The 18,744-nt window shown below is 46.3% G+C and overlaps 1 protein-coding gene across 1 annotated transcript in view; it reads right to left on the bottom strand.

The window, feature by feature from the left end:
* The window catches only part of ABLIM1 (actin binding LIM protein 1), a 211,667-nt gene extending 192,955 nt beyond the window's left edge, over window positions 1-18,712 (bottom strand). Inside the window, exon 1 of the transcript XR_014444666.1 lies at window positions 18,508-18,712. The gene's annotated coding sequence lies outside the window, so the exon portion shown is untranslated. The remainder of the gene's footprint in view (window positions 1-18,507) is intronic.
* Window positions 18,713-18,744: the final 32 nt, after the last annotated feature.

Genomic DNA, 18,744 nt, shown 5'->3' with positions numbered 1-18,744 from the left:
ATAACTCCCAGAGGGCCGTGCGCCAAGATATCCGCTCCCCAGCCCCAGCATGGCCCCGAGGGGCGTATTCCCACGTTCCTTCTCCGCACATTAAATTCTCCATGCAGCATCTAATGGCTCCGCACGTTCCTATCCGGGTAACGACTAGGGGAAACGAGAACACACTTTATGCAAGCAGAATCCAGCTGAATAATTGTGTAGCATTAGCGTTTCATAGCACGGTGGGGCTTATTTACAATTCCGTGACGCTCACAGACTAATCATACACTGAGTCGCACATCTGCCTGTCCTAGTGAATGAGCCCCCTGCCCCTACACTAGAGGTCCCATGCGGCCGGTGTTCCCAGTGGTGTCCCCTGGCGACACGTCCCTACAGCTGTCTTACATTGGCTGAGAAAGGTGACCTAGGAAGTGGGTGTAGGCATTAGGGGTGAAAGTGTCTGGGTGACCCCAAAAGGTCAACATGGCTGCTTTGGGAACTCCTGATCAGAGTTGGACGGAACTCAGTCGGATCTGAGTGGGTAACTGGCACTGCACTTCACTAGCCTGGGTTGGTGGAACCGTAGATACGGTACCCACAGTGTGGGGGTCACCGCACCAGGATTCCATCCAGTCCTGGCCTGTTGGCACCAGGGTTGATGACTGCAGGGTAGTTGGGCCCTGTACAAATGTGTGCGGCCCGCCTCCTGATGCCAATGTCCCGATAGCTTACGGGATTTATAATAGTTAAAATAGATTTCAGGACACTTTGTCAATGGCAAAATGTTCCAGCATGGCCCAGGAGCCAAATAATGGTTGCTGGGGCAAGCTGGCATTTGGAGAACCGCTAATACGCACCAGGACCAGCTGGAACCTGAAGTTCAAGAAGAGATAACATAAATAAAGATAAGTAGATTAACTTTTTGTCAATCATTAATAAATGTAATAATCACCTATAGTAAATCAGTTGCTATACAAGTACTGGGTGATATACTGAATATTACAACAACATTTCAAAGTCCTGATGAGAAAGAGGCTCCGATAATGCCGTGATGTAATATTGTAGTGTAGAATGAGGCGGGAGCGGCGCGCCGTGCTCTCACTGGTCATACCGAGTCGGTATTTGCAGGACAGGAAGTGATTATAACCGGTGCTTTGTACAGTACCAGGAATATTCTGTGGCTTCGGCTCGTTATGGACATCACATCACATTATCCACAAGAGCTGAAACATTATAGCGAGGCCTCCGCCTCAGACGTGCCACCGGCGGCTTGTGGTGCCCCATAACCCTCCGCTGCCTCATCCCAGGCAGGAACAGCGCCTTCTGCTGGGAAAGATCACACACAGTCCCCACCATGTTGCCATGGAAATCACGTCCTTGTGGTACTTGGTATAATGAGGCCCATTACACAGTAGAAACAACATTTTGTACAGAGATATAACAGCTTAGTCTCTGTCACTCAGTACCACAAGCATTACGCTCGGCGTGGGGGGCTATGCACGAACAGTGTGCTGTAACCATAGCAACCGACCAGACTGATTTGTGTTTCAGTTGCCTGAGGAAGAGGTTCAGACCCATAACTTTGAGGCACGAGGCACATGGTCATCCTGATTGCTTATGGCAGTTACAGTTCTGTACTGTGATCCATGGCGCAACTGCGTCCTCCTCATGATCAGGTGATCCACTAACATGGGAGTTCTATTTCACATGGGCTGTTGCTATGGGCAACCAATCAGAACCTACTTATTATTTATTTAGCACCTTCTAGATGATAACAGACAGTATCTGACTGGTTGCCCATTGAACATCCCATCCGAAATAGAACTCCTATCTCCCACATGTCCTCTAGAATTTAGGGATCTATTTACTAAGAGAGATAAAGTGTAACCCAATCAGCTACTAACTGTCATCACAGGCTGTGGTTCACAAAATTACAATTAGGAGCTGATGCCTCCCAACTGTCACCACTGCCGCCGCCCTGCTTAGGCAGGCAGAGGGGCTGGGGGCATGGTCAGCAGCTCACACAGCGCTGGTCATGCTCCTACAGAAAACAGGGCGTGGCCTTGCAGGAGCCACTCTAGCATAGACCACGCCCCTGGTCGTGAGGCCATGTCCCCTTTTTCTCCTCCCTTCCTCTGTGTAATTATGTCCTCTGCAGTTATGGAATGTAATTATATTAATATGTAAACTGCCTGTAAAGGTGCCCACACACTAGAAAGATCTGCGATCATAAGATGTGCTCATAAATTAGCCTTCAAGGGCGAGATGTACTAAAGGGAAAATGAGGTAAAACCCCCGTTTTTAACACATGCCGCCCCAAATCTTTTGCCTGTCCTGGACAAAAGATTTCAAGCAAGCGCACATATTTACAAAAAAGATTTTTTGGTACTTGTGTAGTTTCACGGCGCCACCGCGCGCACAGTCTGTGTTTGAAACTTGGCAGCTCGCCAGACTCTGTGTTTAACTGTGCGCGTGCCGCTCTCGCTGTTCTTAGCGCAGCGCGTGCCTGCTTTACATATGTAATCTATGCTATCAGCAGCGCTGCCCAGCACTGATAGGTCACTGTGGTACTTGTAGTTCCACAGTGAAATAGACAGTCCTGCACACCGCTGACAATGGGGGCATGTAAACTGGACACCCCGGCACACCGCTAACGTACGGGGCTTCTAAACTAGACACCCCGGCACATGCTAAAGCGTCTAAATCCAGACTCCCTGGAAACCGCTAAGAAGGGGGCATCTAAATTTAGACGCTAAAGTGTCTGAATTTAGTTGGATCTAGGCAGGGCTATTTTTCAGAAGGCTCCAGAAGGAACTGAGACCCTTAGGCTGGTTTCACACTGTCCGGCTCCTGCCGGACGGTGAAATCCCGCACGGCTTAAAAGCCGTGCCGCCCCTGCAGTGTGTAATGGACAGCTATGTGTCCATTCACACAGGACGGCCACGGCACGGCTACCGGGTAGCAGCCGGATCTTTCCACTGCAGTGTCCGGCTGCCGTGCCGTGGCCGTCCCGTCCTCACAGGTCAGTGTGTGCTGAGGGCGATGGGGGCCTTTCACACACACCGATCATTTGGTGTCCGGTTTTAGCTCTCCACCGCCCCCAAACTGACGTCACTTCAGTTTTTACCCTCAAATTTACATAGCACCGGCTCACTGAGCCGGTGCATGTGAAAGAGACAACTGTCAGGCAAAAAGCCGGACAAAATGTGTCCGGCTTTTTGCCTTCCGGACAAAACCGGAGTGTGTGAAACCAGCCTTATTCTAGTTCACTCTTTCTGACAAAATATTTCTTAGATGGACAAAACCATGTGTGCTGCAGGTGAGGCAGGTGTAAAACCCCACCCAAATCTAATTATCTCTGCACAAGTAACACCTGCCTCACCTGCAGTGCACATGGTTTTGTCCATCTAATGGTGCCCACACACGCACCGATTTCAGTGCTATGCGTTTTTGGCTGTACAATGGTTCTTTACAATTTTTCTGCCAGAATTAAGCATGAGCCGATGTGATGGTTATTTTGCTGTCTGCGATGCGATGCTGTGCGATTTAAGCACATTTTTTCACTGGCTTTTTCTGACCTTTATTTTGTTCGAGTTCCCATGTTTTAAACCTGCAATAAAGTTGTTGATACCAATTTGTATGTAATTATTTCCCCCCCCCCAAAAAAAAACCCATCGTATAGCATCGGCTCGTATGCCTGTATAATGCTGAGCCCGATGCTATGCGATAATGTCCAAAAAAGTACCTGCTGCACATACTTTTTTGGACATCTAAAATCGGCCCCCGGGAACGCGCATAGCACAGCATCACGTCGCACACGCCGCACGAATACACCCCGATAATTGCACGCACGATGCGTTTTGTACTTTAAAAGTACAAAACGCATTCTAAAATCGATGCGTGTGTGGGCTGCATAAGAAATATTTTGTCAGAAAGAGTGAACTAGAATAAGGGCCTCAGTTCCTGCTGGAGCCTGCTGAAAAATAGCCCTGGATCTAGGGGTACACTGTGCAAAACACTCTTAAACCTGTTCGCAATGACACTAGTCGACGTAACAGCTGTCGACCTTGTTAATTCCACTATCCACGCCACCCCGAAGCGAGGGGACGCGGTATGCGTCTGACGGACCTTTTCATACCCCCACTATCCACGTAGGCGTGGAGTTGATATTATAAAGTGTGGCGAGCTAGAAAGGTGATGAGCGCACGCGGATTACTTCACAGGTATACACGTCCCCTCGCGGGGCTCGCTGCACGCGCCATGCTTCGGGCTCGGTGGCTCGCTGCGCTAGCCACACTTTATAAAATCAACTCCACGCCGACGTGGATAGTGGGGGTATGAAAAGGTCGGTCGGACGGACGCGTACCGCGTCTGCTCGCCACGCTTCGGGATGGTGTGGATAGTGAAATTAACAAGGTCGACAGCTGTTACGTCGACTAGTGTCATTGTGAACAGGTTTAAGAGTGTTTTGCACAGTGCACCCCTATGTAGATGCCCCCTTCTTAGCGGTTTCCAGGGAGTCTGGATTTAGACGCTAAAGCGTCTAAATTTTAGCGTGTGCCGGGGTGTCTAGTTTAGAAGCCCCGTACGTTAGCGGTGTGCCGGGGTGTCCAGTTTACATGCCCCCATTGTCAGCAGTGTGCAGGACTGTCTATTCCACTGTGGAACTACAAGTACCACAATGACCTGTCAGCGCTAGACAGCGCACGCTGCTGCTGCCAGCGCTACGCTGATAACGTAGATTACATATGTAAAGCAGCCACGCGCTGCGCTAAGAACAGCGAGAGCGGCACGCGCACAGTAAACACCGAGTCTGGCAAGCTGCCAAGTTTCAAACACAGACTGTGCGCGCGGTGGCGCCGTGAAACTACACAAGTACCGATTTTTCTTAAGATCCCGTGTGAGTTCCTATTGATCTTTTGTTAAATCTTCTGATCTTTCATGCAGCACGTAAAGGCCCCCTTACACTTGTTCAACTTATTGATCAACAAATTGGACCTGATTGACTCCCGATTTATCCTATGTGCAGGAGGATCAATCTCTTGGTTACACCCAATGGCACAGGATTGTGGATTGTGTCCTACACATCAGGCACATAAGATTTTGTCAGATAAATTGACTCAATCCACCTGAATTGGATCAAATCTCACAAAATCTAACAAGTGTAATGGTGCCCATACACGTTACAATTATTGTATACAATATTGTGTACAATATCGCATCTCATCCGATCTCGGTTTTGCGATGAGATGAGATCTAGTACAAAAAGTACGTGCTGCACATACTTTTTGTACTAGATCTCATCTCATCTGATGTCATCGCAAAACCGAGATCGGATGAGATACGATATTGTATACAATATTGTATACAATAATTGTAACGTGTATGGGCACCTTAAGGAGCCCTTTAGATCAGAAGATATAGCAAAAGATCCACGGGAGCTCGCATCGGACCAAAATCGATTACCGATTATCGGTAAACATCTAACGATATATCGGCCGATTTATCGGAAATCGGCCAATTGGCCAAAAAATCGTTCTAGTGTGTGAGCACCTTAACTGTGTAATGCACTTACGTAATTACGATGCATGTTATCCCCATGTAAGGGAGCATCATGGGGACAAATGCACATGCAGTGGATGGGTACACTTTGATGAATAGGTGAGTTTACAGTGCCCGTTTGAAGCTTTGCAAGGTCGGGGAGAGTCTATTGGAGCGAGGGAGTGCGTTCCACTGAAGGGGTGAAGTGTGGCGGCCTCTTTCCTCTTCCTTTAGAATATACATCAGAAATGAGCTTTTCCCAGTATAATATAAGTAAGATAGTCATATCTCACACCACCGTGGTTGCTAATGGTTACTGCACATTTACTATTATAGTAGTAACAGACTGACCGCCTCATAAAATCACTATTTCATTTTATTTCTTGGTAAAAGTTTGCAGGTCATTTATATTATTATCCGTTCATTTACCAAATTAGTACAAATTATCTTCAGATCTCAGTGAGAAAAATTATTGGGAGCGAATTATTCCCAATTTGGGCAACCAATTGGGATGCTCCCACACAAAAACACACGGACAGTATTCAATTGTTATATCGCAGGGGTTATTTCAATTCAGTCGGGCGTCATTTACCTGTTCGCTAGTCTGGGAACATACGCAGCCTAGGGAGCAGGCCTGAATCACCCCCTTTGTACAATCTGTAGCAGCACATGCTAAGAGACAGAGTATTGCACAATCCCTGTTTATTGTGGCACCGAGCCGCGCGGTGAGACAATGGACGCGCTTGTATCAGCAGCTCCTGCCGCACTCAGCTACATGGCAATGAGGGACGGGATAATACCTGGCATGGACCAGGGGCGGAGACGTCAGGACCAATCTCTGCATGTTGTATCTCCCAAGAGACTGTCCATACCTTCATTACTAACATCTACATGATTGGGAGAACAGGGGAGGGGAGCGGTCTCTTCTCTGTGTATGCTGTCGCTGACGAGATAGTCAAAATTTGACTACATGTGTAGACGATAAGGTTGGTCGTTAATTACCGGCATTAACGTGCATCGTTATCGTGCATATAGTTACTGATTCTCGCATAGGGCCAGATGCACTAAGCTTCAAAAGTGATAAAATGGAGAGTGATAAACAGCCAGCCAATCAGCTCCTACCTACCATGTCACAGACTGTGTTTGAAAAATATGTCAGACAGGAGCTGATTGGTTGTTTGTTTATCACTCTCCATTTTATCACTTTTGAAGCTTAGAGCATCTGGCCCTAAGTGTGTCCGCACCTTTACACATCTCCCTGAACAATATCGTTCAATGTCTATAGCGCAAATCATTGGTTTTGCTGCACAGCTGCTATCTCTAGCGATTTTGGTGATACCGCATATCGCACAGTGTGTACAGGCTAAAAGGATGAACATCGACTATCGATGCTTAAATATCAATGGGTCAAGGACAATGATCAGATGTTTTGATCTCATGTATTTTACTGAATTCTACGTTTTCTGTGTTGCTCCTCACCTCTTTGGGGGGATATCAAGTGTTTTGCACGCTGGCGGACACTAGATGACACCCTACAGAAAAATTCAAGTGTTGCTCCATGTGGCCGCTGTTCCTTCAGTTTGACGGGCTGGGAACGAGTACTAGATGGCGATGTTTAATGTCTGATGACTGGTGGTGCGACTTTTTGTGCACAGCGGCAGATTGGCGCGGAAGCTGGTTACACATCTGTTCACATCCGGCCGCACAGAGAAAAAATCATTCGATGGTTACTTACCAACGAAGGATGTTTCCTCCTCTCCCCGGCTCTCGCAGCCGCCCCGTGACCCCGGAATAATTCATCCACCATGAACAGACAGGGGTACTCCAGCATTTCTATGGGGGCGCCCACCGTTTTTGTTTGCACACCCATGAAATTCTGGGGGTTTAACCTGGAGTGCCCCCCATCTGTCACTCACCCATCGTAAGGCCAAGGAAGGCTACCCTTCGCATGCCCCATACGCATTCGTAAACATGCACTGTTTACGAATCTTCAGATGTCCTGCGAATCGGCCCCATTGTATGAAGACGTCTCAGCAATGCAATAAAACCTGAAGACTGGCAGATTTATGGAAGCAGCGCCCCCTTACTGACAACAAGGAGAACTGCAGGAATACAATACTGCAGTTCACGGTAATACATATTATCACGTTTCACAGAGAAGAAAACACTTCACATATGGAATAATCCCGCAATCCCTGATGTTGCAGGTGGCACTATTTTTTGTAAGAAGCTGCCCACTGCCAGATCCACTGCCGGCGTCCAAAGACAAAGTTTTGGATCCACAGCATAAACATCGGCTGTGCCATCGGACATATGAGTAGCACTGCCAGGGCAACCTGCATCTGCCACTGACTTCAACACGGGCTGACACACCCACTTTTCTGCAATACTCCCTATCGCCGCCCACATGCGTCAGCAGCCCGTCAATCACACTGTGGCTTTTTTTGTTTCGCCATCTTACCCGGTCTATTTGGGTGCAACATGTGCGCCAAACAACAACTGAATTGTAACAATTGTTTCGGCATCTAAACGGTCCTGGTTAGACAGAAAAATGATATGCCCAAAACAATTGAATTCCCCTCAAAATGTCACTTTTGGGAATCAAACCCAAGACCTCAGGGATGAGAGGCGGCAGGCTAATCACTGCGCCACCATTTTACGTCATATAATATTGTCAGAATAATGTCAATCACATCCTCTTCATGAATAAATGCATTAACTGGATGAATGTAACGATACAAAGTTTGTTGCTTTGTTGCCGCCGCTGCTGCAGGAGGGAGACGGTTAAAATACAAATCACTGACAGAGAATCAACATGTTGCGATTGTGGATTCTAAAGGTGCCCATACACGTTACAATTATTGTATACAATATCGCATCTCATCCGATCTCGGTTTTGCGATGAGATCAGATGAGATCTAGTACAAAAAGTATGTGCAGCACATACTTTTTGTACTAGATCTCATCTCATCTGATCTCATCGCAAAACCGAGATGCAATGAGATGCGATATTGTATATAATATTGTGTACAATAATTGTAACTTGTATGGGCACCTTAAAGCTTCGCCCCTGGGAGGAGAAACAAAATAAAACAACGTAATTTTCACCATAATTCTGAGATAATAACTTCCTGACACAGAATTCCAGGGACGGCTAATAACAGCTACTGACTTATTATAATGAACGGCTGCAACTTCTTCACCCTGCACTTAAACAGGACGCGGCGTGTCCCCAACGTGTTCTCCCACAGGCGGCCGTTCCTCGCTGTCTCCGGGCATGCGAGCAGGCAGGGTGTGGATTGGAGACGTCGGATCCTGCCAATCCCCTCCAGCAACTATTGCCAAACAGCAGAAAGCTCCTGCCATCTACGCCACGCTCTCTCTGAGGCTGACAGGCCTGGGACTAAGGTAATGTTATATCACCGGTGACTGCGGCTCAGCAGCCTCTACGCCGTGACATGCCCGAGGCGGTCCCACGGATCTGTAATTCCTTTCACCTTCACAGATCAGATTGGATGTTCTATTCTGAAGTGAGCAGTTTATTTGCAATGTCTGTGACACAAGGGGGGGGGGGAAATCGGTAATAAGATATCGATAAGAAATAGATCGACCTCAAAGGGTCAACATGAAGTAGTTCGACTGGGTAAAAAGGGCAACAGGTTTCGGCATGAAAAACCGTAGATAGACCGTGGAAAGGGTTGACAAAAAGAAGGTTGACAACTTTTTTTAATGTAATTTTTGTATATTTAATGGTAGGTAATTCATTTGCCGACGGACGAAATACAGATTGACAGGATCCCAACTACCGAATGCCGATGGGCAAAATACCGCCAGGACAACCAAATAATCCTGAATACAGTTTTTCATAATTTTTTAGTATTTCAGTTGTAGCTGACGTAGACGGTAAGTAAACAAAAAAGATTTAAAAAAAAAACTAAAAACCTTGTGTCGACTGTGTGTCAACCAATGTGAAGTCAACCTTTTGTACTATCGACCGTAAGCAGTGCAAATCTTTTACATGTTGTCCTATCGACCACAAAAACATTTTTTACAACCCGATTAAGGCATGTCGATGTATTGACTGTCAACTTAATCAGTGCTGACATATCATCCAGAACCTGCCCCCATCCGCCCTAACCGAATTGATTCCTTTAACTGCATGGGCATGATGGTGATTTGGGCATGCTGCCGATGGCGGATTGCATCTTGCCGGTGTTTTTGCCCTGCGAATGGCACAGAGCCAGAAGTGCGCAAATGCCGGGCGACGAAGTCAACTGAATGTCAAGCACATCTGCACTTGTAGTGGAAGGGGGGGGACCAGGCATTACGGGGGCTTCTCGGATAGACAGGATGACGGAACAGCTTGATGCGCAGAGTTGGGTGGACATATTTACAGGTGCGCCCTCATGACGTGTGGGCTTGTCGCCAAATACTAAGCCTCTATATTGCAAGCGAATGCGGTCGGGATTCCGGCGTTCAAAATCCTGATGCCGAAACCCCGACCGCCGAAATCCCGACACTTTCTCCCTCTGTGGGTGTCCACGACACCCATAGAGGGAGAATAAATAAGTGTGTGGAGCGTAGCGATGCACCGGGCCCGCTGCGTGGCGAGTGCAGCGAGCCGGCAAGGGGGGGCGATCCACGTCTTCCCCCCCTTGTTGGGATTTCGGCGGTCGGGATTCCGGCATCGGTATTTTGAACGCCGGGATTCCGACTGCCGGGATTTCATATAAATCCCCTATAAAGGTCATGTGACATTTGCTGTATCGTCTGAAGAATCTGATTGGTTGCTACGGGCAACACCAACTCTTCATTTTAGAAGCTTTATTAAATTTACCTCTAAGACTCACATTCCAGCAATAACGACGAGGAAATCTTCTTAATACTCCCCTGGTATTTGGAACTGCAACTCTCTCCTTATTGAGACCCATATTCCAAGTGTACACCCCCTACCACAGAGGCTGCCCCCCCCCCCCCCCCCCAAGCTGGGCATAAGCTCCCCATTTCCTGTATAATATCAGATCCCTCGCCCGCCTGCCCGCAGTTCCTGGCATTGTTGATATCATTGTACCAAGGTGTTTATCAGAGGAGCTGGTTCCAGGTTTCACTAGGACGATATACAATATGCGGAAGTGGGTGCGAGGGGAGTCAGTTGCTTATAATAACCATGGCTAAGCAGTCTGCCTGTGCTGGACTTCCGTCTTCAATAGAAGTCCCATCACAGTAAATATCCTCCATTGTGTGTAACCTAACCTGTATAGCACTGGCTTACTGACAGATTAGGGGCCAGATACACTCAGTTTCACAAAGTGATAAAGTGGAGAGTGATAAACAGCCAACCAATCAGCTCCTCCCTGCCATGTCACAGGCTGTGTTTGAAAAAAGTCAGGCCAGAGCTGATTGGTTGGTGCTTTATCACTCTCCATTTTGTCACTTTGTGAAGCTTAGTGCATCTGGCCCTGGGCCTGATTCAAATGTTTTTCATGCTGGCAGCCACTAGAGGGCGCCCTACTCAGCTATTCAAATGTAGCTCTGTTCGGGCGCGTGTATGGCTGCGGGTGCTGTCAATTTAGCTTGAACCTCCCAGGGCTGGAGAGCTGACATCCGTGAAAAGTCAACTGTTTGAGTGCAATACTGGACTTTTTGCGTCGCGCCCAATTGTATCGTGCCTAAACCTGACCTTAATGGGAGCGATAAATCAGCCATGTGAATAACGCCCTGCGATCACTCGTCACTTTAGACAGGAGATCGAGCGCAATTAAACATTTGAATCCGGCCCATTTTGTGTCCCTATAGGTATAAGGGTCCGATTCACAAGTCCGCACATTAACAAGCTGCAAAGACCATCGCAGTGGGGTACAGATATATAATGCACATACAACCCATTCTCGGCGCACTGAGCTGCTCACTGGCAGCGGCACTACGTCTTCGCAGCGCGTACTAATGCGCACCGCTGGTGCAATGTCACCGCTGAATGTGGCTTCCTGTGTCAGCGCTCCCCATCACTTATAACATAAAAAACACATTCACCCTGAGAACCCGAACGTCAAACAATGCAAAATACACTTTTCTGAGAGATCCCTCAACAGTCATGAAGGGATTAGAGCGCAGACAGTTAGTTGTGAACCATTTTATTTCCAGCCCAGGAGGAATGCAGAACTTCTACCAAAACATCCACAAACACACGTCAGTAAATACAATGACAGTGTGTACACATCCTATAGCAATCTATTTATCTAAAGATTATGTCCTGGCACGCAGCTCCCACCATTCGCATGATGCGACCTGGAGACTACTAACAACACAGTGATGACACCACCCCCCCCTTTACCGACATGGCTGCCAGAAACACGGTAAGTAACCATGAGCCGCTGTAGTCTATGGATCCAGCAGGGTGAGATCAGCTTCCCCGGGGAACTGAAGGAGAGCGCACCTCACCAGTGCTGCAAGATGGCTGCTGGGCTCCCCATGCTTCCCGCCAACCTCTCACAGAGCAAACAAAATGGCTGACCAAAATGGGAGGGAATTTCAGGAAACAGAGAATCAGATAATAAACACGACTAATCCAGATAATAACCTCGCATGCGATACCTCGTCAACTCACCCTACATCGTATGGGGTCATTTTTCATATAATGTACTGTATGCAATCCCAGTCACGGCTGCGGGAACCAACAAATCCTTGTGGCAGCCATGACCATCTTCATATCTGATCCGATGCACACGGGACAGAGCATAGGATCAGAATCTGAGGTAAATCACATGTGATATGGCGCTTTTCAAACGATTTGTCAGCCGGTGGAAATCATGTGAAAAAGGGCCATATCGTACTAGTGTATTGGCACCTTTAGTGTAAGCGCCCTGTTAAAGAAGGATGCGTTAATTAGAACCTGCATTATCCCGAATAAAATTCCGTGAACGTATTAATACTACGTCCTATAAATAATTCTGCGAGGATCTGGTGCATGGGGTAAGGAGAAAGTGACCGGGGACGGCGGCATTATGAGCTAAAATTGTTCCCATTTCCTGTTTCAGCAGATTACAAAAAGACGTCTATTCAAAATAGGTCATTAACACAATGGTCCCTAATTTCCTTCCTGTGTTAGCGCCGTAGTGATTGCGAATGTTAATATGGCTTCTGATAAACACGAAAGGTGTCTGGTGTTTAGGGTGCGATTAATTCACTGGCAACGAGACACTTAATTCTTAATGACTAGACGTGCTAATGATTCATCTGTATAAAGGACCTTATTCTGGTTGATTCTCAATGTTGCTAAAATCACAGCCTTGCGCCGGGGGACCGAATTAAGTAGAATAACCCCCAAAGTACTAGACGCACATCAGGGAGAAGAAGGTGAAGGGAAAAATGTTTCTATCTGTTTGGAACAGACAAGTTAGTTCCCTTATGATTGTAAGCTCCTTGGGACAGGATAATTGCTAATGTATGAGTGCAGGGGCGCAGAGAATGAGCGAGGGAAAGGCTGAACTACAATTCGCATATTATGGCACCCATGACGCTCACCTTTGAACAAGCCCTCTCCGTCCTCCAGGAAATTATTACACACAATGGAAGACCAGAAGCAACTGAGTAATAGACCAATATAATCTTGTTGACAGTAATTATGTGCTTAAATAATTAGCAATGATAATAAACGAATGTCTAGGAAATAATTTATTCACCTCGATGAGATGCTTGATAAAACCATCCATTTAGTCTGGACGGATATTGAGGAGATAAAATAATAAATGTACAAACATTTTTCCTGGGGACCCTGATGGTATAACAGGGGACAGGCTGCACTAGGATGCACTCCTTTCCCCAGTTGGATGCATGATATAACATTAAGCCATCTCTAAGATTGCAAAGTGAGTTTATATCGTTTGTGTGAGAATAGAAGGGAAATCGGGACGACCATCGCATCGCTTGCGCATCATCTAACGTGTACCCAGCTTTAGAAGCTGATTGGCTGGTGGCTGATAGACAATGTTTAGGCCGGCAGTCAATAGGTAGATAACATATGGTCTACATAAATATGGTCGTCCAGGTTGAACTAGATGGACGCAAGTCTTTATTCAGCCTTACCTACTATGTAACTATGTAACTATGTTTAAAAGGAGGACACATTCAAAATGACGGGATGGCAATGGTAGACGCAGGAAAAGTTATAGTAACATAGTAATTAAGGTTGAAAACAGACATTAGTCCATTGAGTTCAACCTATCTAACGTGTAACTACTGACGTGAGTAAGTCATATCTATAGGATTGCCTTAGTGGCCAATAATGCATCCAGTTTTGATTTAAATTCATTAACAGTAGTTGCTGTAACCACCCCCACTGGCAATGAGTTCCGGAATGTTACTGCTCTAATGGTGAAGAATCCTCTTCTTAATTCAGTGCGGAATTTATTTTCCTCTAGCCTCAGTACATGTCCGCGTGTCCTAAGTATAGACCTGTTACTGACCAATCATCTCCCAGTTCCATATGATTCCCAATCCTGTATTTGAACATACTAATCATATCACCTCTCAAACTCCATTTCTCCAGTGAGAACATATTCAGCCTGGTTAACCTATCTTTGTATTCTAGTGATTGGAGACCTTTTACTAGCTTAGTCGCCCTTCTCTGTACCTGTTCCAATTCATTTATGTCCTTTGTAAGGTGCGGTGCCCAGAACTGAACACAATATTCCAAGTGTGGTCTCACCAATGCCTTGTAAAGAAGCACTATCACATTGGCATCCCTTGAATCCATACCCCCGTTTAATGGTTTGTTTTTGCTGCTGCACTTGAGCAGGGTGCACTATTAACCGATCTTTTCATCTATGATGACCCCCATGTCCTTCTCTACAGCAGAATTCCCTATAATAACTCCATTTAGCCTATAAGTAGCTTGTTCATTTTTGTTCCCATAATTAATTACTTTACATTTATCAACGTTAAACTACATTTTCTACCTTTCCGCCCACCTTTCCAGTTTAATTAAGTCACTTTGTAGTGTATCCACATCCTCTTCTGAGATATTTCCTTTCACTATGTAGTAGTACGTTTATTTATAAGGCGCCACAAAGTGTCCGCAGTGCCGTACATAGCAAACAAAAAAACAAATTACGGTACTTATGTAGTATCTGGGCGTCCGATTTAGAAATCGGATCGGATCGCATCGCATGCGACCAAATCGTCAAGATGGTCAAGATTTTTCCATAGGATTCAATGTTAAAATGGTCTGAGTCCATTTTAACATAGAATTCAATGGGAAAAAGGGGTCCTTTTCCTTTCCCCACTATCCAAGTGGGCATGGAGTTGGATATAAACCTGTGGCGAGCGTAGCGAGCCCCGCGAGGGGACACAGAATACTTTTTAAGAAATATGCGTCCGCTCGCCACGCTTCGGGCTCGGTGGCTCGCTGCGCTCGCCACGCTATATAAAATCAACTCTATGACCACTTCTTAACCTTCTTAACATTGAATCCTATGCAAAATCGCATCGAATCGCATCGCATCTGATTGTATGCCTTAAGGTAAGGCATACAATCACAAAATCGGACGCCCAGATACTACATAAGTACCCAAATTACAAGGTAACGTACAGGGTGTGTTGATAAAATACAGCATAAGTGAATATATTAAACAAGGGGGGTCCCAATAGTGAACTTTGTAGGACTCCACTTTGGACCTTACACCAGCTGGAATGTATGCCATTTACCACCACTCTCTGTGCAATCCATTTTAAATACTGTACAATTACAATTTTTATCTCCTAACCGTAAATTACCTTGGGGGAAATTTACGAAGATGAATTCGTAAAATATTTTCGTATTTCGTATTTTTGGCATTTACGTATTCGCATTGATGGGACATTCGTATTTGTATTCACAAATACGAATGAATACACCATCGATAGAATACGACAGGAATCACCATTCAAAGAATGGTGATTCCTGATTTACTAAGCGGCTGTATTGAAAATACGGCCGCTAATTGGCGTAAAACGGCCGCGAATGGCTGCGCAAATACACCAGGAAAATACAATTTATTTTCCTGTCGTATTTGGCAGAAGCCTGCACGGATCAGTGTAAAAAAAATAGAAAAATAAATAATCAAATTAAAAAAAACGGCGTGGGGGGGCCACAGCCCAAACCAGCACCAGGCTGGAGCCACAGCCCAAACCAGCACCAGGCTGAAAGAGCCGGGGCTGGTAATAAAAAATCAACCCTGGCTCCAGGGCCAGGGTTGGTTCCCAAAATACGGGGGACAAAATGACTAGTGGTCCCCCGTATTTTAAGAACCATCCCCAGGTCCAAACAGCCAGCAGGGTAATGTCACAGCCATGGGACACTTATTATATAAGGTCCCGTGGCCAAAATATTAACCCTACCGACCAGTCAGCCTGGCCAGGGGTCCTGGGGAAGTGGGGACCCACCCCAATAAAGGGGTCCCCCCCTCCAGGACTTACCTGACCAGGCTGAAGCCTGGTGCTGTCCCCGGTGACCCTGGGCTGTGGTCACTGGGCTGGTGTAAAAAAAAGAATAAACTAGAAGAGGAGGTGATCTTCGCCGGAGGACCTTGGTGAGTAGGATTTTCTTCCACAGGTACCCCTATGGATTTCTTCGGATCCTGGAGCCCTGGACCCCTATTTGTCGGGTTTCCTGATTTTTTATTACCAGCCCCGGCTCTTTCAGCCTGGTGCTGGTTTCGGTTGTGGGGTCCAGCCCCCTACTGACTTCCTCATAGAAGCTAATTAAATTAGTCTGACATGATCTATTTTTGAAGAACTCTTGCTGAGCCTTACTTATCACTTTCTCCTGTTCTAAGAAATTTTGGATACTATCCCTTATTATTCCTTCTAATATTTTCCCCACAATGGATGTAAGCTGACCGGTCTATAATTTTCAGGGTTAGTTTTGCTACCTTTCTTCCATATTGGTACTACATTAGCTATGCCCCAGTCCCTTGGTACCGTCCCCTAGTTTATTGGTTCCTCGAATATCAGATATAATGGTAGTGCTATGACAGAACGCAGTTCTTTTAGGGTGTATTTCATCCGGGCCAGGAGATTTGTTACGGTGTCCATGTCAACACAGACTAAAAACCATGAAAAACTCACGTTGTGTCGACCTGTGACGCATGTCCTGTCGACCAATAGTGGCCCTATCACCCATACCCACAGGCAGAACAAGCAGCGTATCAGAACATAATTTTTTGTTCCCAGCAATACTAGATGCAATAGGTAAATAAAGGCCGCCTTCCTGTATTGCTATGTACAGTATGGCGGAACACACCAAGTGCACCTGAGAGGAGAGATGCAACACCTGCCATGTCAAATGCCATATCCCCCCCTGGGGGAGATGAACTCTTCCACCTGCACAGTGCCCCAACCTCTGCCTCTTATAATGGGAGCAGCTAGCGCACCCTGCAAGGGTTACACAGACAGAAGCCGCAGTAATAAGCAGATGAAGGGGGCGACTCTAAATATACCCAATATAAAAGTTACTAGTAAAAATAACATCAAACACTGTAATTCCGTCTCCAGCTGCAGGCACTCAGCGTAAGCAGACACAGGGACTTTGCTAGTATTAAGAGAATCAGCATTTTAACTATTTCACTCTCATGAGCAGTTCCTCAATCCCAGCCTCAAAGCTAACTTGACAAGACATGCCTTAAGGATTTCCATATCAGAGGACAAGGTCAGGTCAAAAGGCTGCCTGGAAACTTTAGGAGAGGGTTAAAGCGCCACCCTGTACAGCGATTGTTTCATTTGTCTGCAGGGATTTAACCCCCTTTCTGCACACACAAAACAAAATGCATGTTTTCCAGATCTCCTCACATGTGGCATAAGGAAAATACACAAGTAGACCAGTGTTATCTCATCAATCATTCAGCAGTGCAACCTGCAAGTACAGTAGGTCTGCACAGCATGAAGTATACAGCCCTGACCAGGTAAAACAGCTTCGGATTCAGAGAAGGATCAATCAGGGTAAAAGCCTTAAATGTCACCTGCGGCCAGTGACAGGTGAGACACAATAGCAGCAGCAGCAGCAGCAGCAGCAGCAGCACAGTAGCAAGTGTGGAGGATGCACCTGTTATCTGGGACCATGCAGCACAATATATAACCACAGGGTACAGCAATGAGCAGTCCCAGGCACCCAATTATTCATCATATGGTCTAATATACAGGGCCTGCGAGACAGGGATAATGCAATATCCAGCATGCAGTCACTGCAGCAATATATATACTGTATATAGGGCATAATGTGTATGGGCTGCAGTCATGTAAACAGGGGGTAATGTGTACAGGCTGTAGCATTGTGTACAGAGGATAATGTGTATAGGCTGCAGGCAGCAGTGTGTGTGTGTGTGTGTATGTATATATATATATATATATATACATATATACACACAGTATAATGTGTAATGACTGCATCAGTGTGTGTGTGTGATGAATGCAGCAATGTACAATGTATACAGTATAATGTGTAGGGGCTGCAGCGATGTACAGTATATACACAATGATGTGTAGTGACTGCAGCAGTATACTGTATATACAGGATAATATTAAGAGGTTGCAGCAATGCATATAAGGGATGTAGCAGTATACATACAGTATAATGTAAAGTGTTTGCAGCAATGGATATATATATATATATATATATATATATATATATATATATATATATATATATATATATAGGCTGCAGTAGGGTATATAAGACATATACCAGTATATATACAAGATACTGTGTAGTGGCTGCAGCAGGGTATATAAGGCATGTGGCAGTATATACTGTATACAGGCTGCAGCAGGGTATATATATGGCATGTAGCAGTATGTACAGTGCTGTATACAGGCTGCAGCAGGGTATATATATGGCATGTGGCAGTATATACTGTATACAGGCTGCAGCAGGGTATATAGGGGACAATGCGTGGTGTCTGCAGCAGGCACTACCAGTGCAGCATGCCTCCCCTTCCCCTGGCACAGGGGCCTTACCTTTAGCAGACATGTCTGTGGCAGCAGCTGGGTGAGAGCTTTCACACTCCCGGGATCCCCGGTGCAGAGGTGGGAGTGCCCGGCTGCTGTCTCCTCCTGTGCTCCGGCTATAGGACACTGAGCCGGGGGGAGGAGGCTGAGGCGCTGCCCAGGCAGCAGCGTGTGACTGGGGGCTCAGCTCGTCTCTGGTGGTCCTGTGCCCAGCCTGACAGATCCGTGTGCAGGGGCTGCCTGACA

This window comes from Crinia signifera, chromosome 6, assembly GCF_055691185.1.
Source record: "Crinia signifera chromosome 6, ASM5569118v1, whole genome shotgun sequence".
NCBI lineage: Eukaryota > Metazoa > Chordata > Amphibia > Anura > Myobatrachidae > Crinia > Crinia signifera.
The sequence above is the reverse complement of the archived record's forward strand: the minus strand, read 5'-3'. Positions and strand labels throughout refer to the sequence as shown.